Raw genomic sequence first — 4,891 nt, forward strand, 5'->3', positions numbered from 1 at the left:
GGGGGGGGGGGGGGGAGGGAAACGATGCATAAAGAGGGTACCGTAATGTAGCGTGTAGCGCAGGGGATCACCTTCACTACAGTAGCAATCTCAATAGGGCTTATTTTCGGGGGAGGGCTTATTTTAGAGGAATCTTACACAGTAAGGGGAGGACTTATTTTAGGGATAGGTCTTATTATCGGGGAAACACGGTATTACTTCCTGATAAAACCAACTACAGTGGCTTCCTATTGCTTCTAGGATCAAATATAAATTCCTCTGTTTAGTTTTTAAAGCCCTTCACTACTTTGCTCCAATCTATCTTTCTGGCCTCATTAGTTTTGCTCTCTCTCCTGCACTCTAATTAAGTCAACCTGTCCTTCTCTCTGTTCCTCACACATAACATACACAACATGATTCTTCCCATGTTGGCCTAGAATGCACTACTCCCTTATCTTGGCCTTGAGGAAGCCAAGATAGAACTCAGGTACTATATTCTATATGAAGCCTTTCCCAATCGCAAATGCTAATTAATATCCTCCCTCCTAAACTACCTTGTATTTATAATAATAATAAACAACTAACATTTATATAGTACTTCTACATGGCAGGAAGTGTACTCTAAACCCTTTACAATTATCTCCTTTGATCCTCACAACAACTTTGAGAGGTAAGTACTATTATTATCTTCATTTTACAGATGAGGAAACTGAGGCAAACAGGGGTTAGGTGAGTTGCCAGGTTCACATAACTAGTAAATATCTTGAGGCCATATTTGAACTCAAGTCTTCCTGACTCCAGGCCCAGAACTCCAAAGAGGAGGTATGAGAAGACATTTGACTTCAAATCTGACCTCAGATGCTTATAATCTAGCACTAGGACCCCATAAGAGAAGATTCAAGAACATAGCCTACATATGTAGTGAACACAAAGAGAGAAAAGAGACTGTAAAGGAAACCAAATAACAAAAATCAGAGACAGGAAAACTAACTTATGGTCATTAGAAGCCAAGAGTTGAGTACAAGTGGGAGGCAGGAGAATTGATAGTGTCGGACTATAGCACCAAGCCAAGGAGGTTGAAGCTTTATAAAAAGTTATTGGATATAGCAATTAAGAGGCCATTAACTGTTTTACATGATTGCACATCTATAACCTATATCAGATTGCATACAGTCTCAGGGAGGAGAAAGGGGAGGGAGGGAGGGATAGAATTTGGAATTCAGAACTATTTTTTAAATGTTTTAAAAATTGTTTTAACATGTAATTAGCGGGGAAAAGTAAAAATTATATATAAAAAAGTGGCCTTGTCAGGATGATCCAAGTGGAGAAGAGGCGGATATATGAAAATAGCTATTATATAGAAACAAAAACCAACAAAAGAAAGAAAGCTAGCTTTTAAAAAAAAAAGTAACCCAAAAAATGTCATTAATGATCCTAGAAAGAGTCATCTTAAGAAAGTGACTGAGATGAAACTTGGATGACAGAGAGTGGGTGAGTGGTGAGGCAGCAAATGTAATATGTGTATACTATTTCCTATTAGGCCAAATCTCATCCCCTGGAAGTTCTGTCTTTCCTAGGTCCCCTCAAGTTGTCTTGGATGACAACTGCTTTATCCCTTAATATTGTCGCTCTACATTCATTTCATGGTGATTTTCTGTCTGTTTATGGAGGAAATCTGGAGGAGTCTGGAAATTTCTGACCTACTCCACCATCTTCCCAGAATGCCTTCCCTCCCCTAGAAGTCTAGCAATAAAAAGAAAGAGATGAGCTGTAATTCTAAAGGGACAACAAGGTCACTGAAAGTGTTTTTTTGTTTGTTTGTTTTTAGAACAAAGGAGATTTAAATCTATTTGTAAATTGAAGGGAAGAGACAAGACTAGAGATGTAAGAGAAAGGATGCAAAATCCTGAGGGAGATGAGAGAGGATGAGATCAAAAGTATGAGTGAGGGACTAACCTTGGCAAGGAGGGAGGAGGATCACCACATCCTCTGAGACCAGAAGAAAGGAGAAAAGGATGTGTGAGAATATTGGAAAAGGAATGTGGAAGGGAGAAAGACTTGAAGGAGTCTCAATCTCTTCATTTTGTCTGTAAAATGTTAAGGAGCCCATTTTCTTTTTTTTTTTTCAGAAGGCAGAAATGAAAGTCTTTATTTCAAAATCTGAGTTATGGTTGACCCCTTTACCGAGTGCCAATGGTCACCTGCCACACCCATACCAAGTTGTCTGTGTATCCAGAAAAAAGAGTCTGGCCATCAGCAGACCAGGCTAAGGAAGTACACTGGGAAGGCTTAGCCTTGTTGCTGGTGCTAATCACTTCTTGCTTACTCTCATCCACAATGATTTTGCCCTTTAGGTCCCAGATCTTGATGTTGGGCCCAGTGGCAGCAGAGAGCCAGTAGCAATTGGGGCTGAAGCAGAGGGCATTAATTATGTCACCACCATCCAGAGTATAGAGGTGCTTACCCTCATTGAGATCCCACAGTATGGCCTGACCATCCTTGCCTCCAGAGGCACAAAGAGAGCCATCAGGAGAAACTGTAACTGTGTTTAGGTAGCCTGTGTGACCAATGTGATTTGTCTTCAGTTTGCAGTTGGCCAAGTTCCAGACCTTGACCAGCTTGTCCCAGCCACAGGAGACAATGATGGGGTTGCTGCTATTGGGTGAAAAATGGACACAGGACACCCACTCTGAGTGGCTCTCATTCTGCACAGTATATTTACAGACACCCAGGGTGTTCCACAGCTTGATAGTCTTATCCCAGGAACCAGAGACAATCTGACGGTTGTCTGAAGAGAAGACTACACTCAGCACATCCTTGGTGTGACCAACAAAGCCCCTGGTGGTAGTGCCAGTTGTGAGATCCCACAGTCTTAGTGTGCCATCCCAGGAGCCTGAGAGTGCAAACTGGCCATCAGAGGAAATGACCACATCACTAACAAAATGTGAGTGACTCCTGAGGGCTCGCTGGAGGATCCCATAGTTTGTCTCATCTCTGGTAAGCTTTCACATGATAATGGTCTTATCTAGAGAAGCTGACAGGATCATGTCGGGGAACTGAGGAGTCATGGCGATCTGGATCACCCAGCCATTGTGGCCTTTAAGGGTACCCTGAAGGGTCATCTGTTCAGTCATGATGATGAGACTTCGCTGGATCACTCCAGGAGGAAAGATGGATTCAGATTGCACAGAGAGAGACAAGCTGGCCCTCCTTCACACCAGCCACCCAGCAAGAAAAAGGAGCCCATTTTCTAAGTAAATGGTGCTAATAAAGTGTTAGGGAGGGTAATTTTCTGGGAAAGGTTAGTATAGAGTGGAATTGATAAGCTTGGGGAGAAAAAAGAAGGGAACAGAATAGAATGACTATTTTAAAGAATATAACTGAGATGTCAATCAGCATTGAACAAAAATATTAGACAATTCGTGGATAGATGAAGCACTATACTTTGGAAACCAGAATGGAGAAAAAAAGAAAGGTAAAGGAAAAGACTCCCATATAACAAAATTATAGAATCAGAGCCTCACATTAAGCATTTGAAAATGAATACTATAGTCCCTAGAACTGATTTGTACATCATTCATACATCCTTGGTCCACCATCTTTCCAGTTCTGATAACATCTGCAGGGCTAAGCCTGTTTTATGGCCATAGTGGTGACGTTAGAGAAAATGCAGATTAACGAAGGTTACTCAGAAAGTGGCATATCTCATCATTTTATATTACTAAGCTGGGCCAGCAGCTTGATTCTTGCCAATCTTTTTCTGGAGAATGTCAGTAGAGTTTATTGTTATGTTGCTGTTGTTATTTTCCAATTAGAGGCACTTTTTTGCCTTCTAAATGATCGTTCTTCCTTTAATAATCTGAGTAGAATGACTCATGCCCCATTGAGTGGATATTGTTTTCATGCAGGAGGAGCATGGCACAGAAGAGGCAAATCAGCAAGGCATGCCTTTTGAGTTGTTTTTCTAGCAATAGTGATCACTCTGTGTCAAGCCACCAATGTTCTCTTCATTGGTCTAATTTGTAAAGTGGCCACCTAGATTTAAGATGACATTTGAAGCCTTGTAGCAGATTAAAGTTGCCTGCATATGTTTTCCATCCCCCACTCCCAAGTCTCAGCTAAATGTAAATTGTTTTTGGTTAAGGTGTGTTTCTTAGTTTGTCTTTGAGATCTCTGGGCTTATCTCAATGCCACAAAGGAGCAAGTGAGTAAGAATTCAGTGAAAGAAATGGTCTCTTTTGTATTTGTGTAGAAATGTAACACTGACTACCTTGGCCCCCACTGCCTGAAGAGCAGATAGTTTACATTTCACCCCTCCCCCAGGGATCTCCAGTCCTCTAAAAGGGGTTAAGGGTGTCCAGGCTTTCTGCCATTGTCTCAAGCCCACCAGTGACATTCCTCCAATTTTAGGGGTTCCCTGTAATCAACTTCCAAATGACCACTTAATAGTCAGATTAGCTTTTACAAATGAATATTTACTTCAAAAGCATAGCAAAAATAAACACATAAACACCCTCCCAATGTCTGGGTTGTGTAAATAAATCCCCCACCCATACCACCTCATTATCTGGGGAGGAAAAGGTGGTAGTTTAGACTCCTAGCTTAGCTCAGTTCCTATGTAGCACACTTCTACCAAGTTTCAAGCCCAAAGCCCCCCCTGGGCTCCAATCCTAGACACATTGACCTGGAATCCAGCCTCCAAGCTTGCCTTGGTTTGATTCCACGGATTCCTGTATAATGCCTGTGCACAGAATTGAAAAAGACAAATAAAACAGACTGAACAAAACCTCAAGCCTATTTCTCAGGGCCACAAAACCTGAAAAGGAAGAAGGTAGTCTTTTCCCTCTCCCAGGTCAGTTCATGGTGCCCATGATGTGAATGGACAGGACCTTTGGCACCTCTGGATGCTACT

At 41.7% G+C, this 4,891-nt stretch overlaps 1 pseudogene; it reads right to left on the reverse strand.

Annotated features, from left to right (window-relative positions):
* Positions 1-2,159: 2,159 nt before the first annotated feature.
* LOC138147899 (small ribosomal subunit protein RACK1-like) lies at positions 2,160-3,210 on the reverse strand (annotated as a pseudogene).
* Positions 3,211-4,891: the final 1,681 nt, after the last annotated feature.

The sequence above is a fragment of the Petaurus breviceps genome, unplaced genomic scaffold (assembly GCF_028583685.1).
Source record: "Petaurus breviceps papuanus isolate PSGF00001 unplaced genomic scaffold, PetGlider_PUasm1.0 90808, whole genome shotgun sequence".
Taxonomy (NCBI): domain Eukaryota; kingdom Metazoa; phylum Chordata; class Mammalia; order Diprotodontia; family Petauridae; genus Petaurus; species Petaurus breviceps.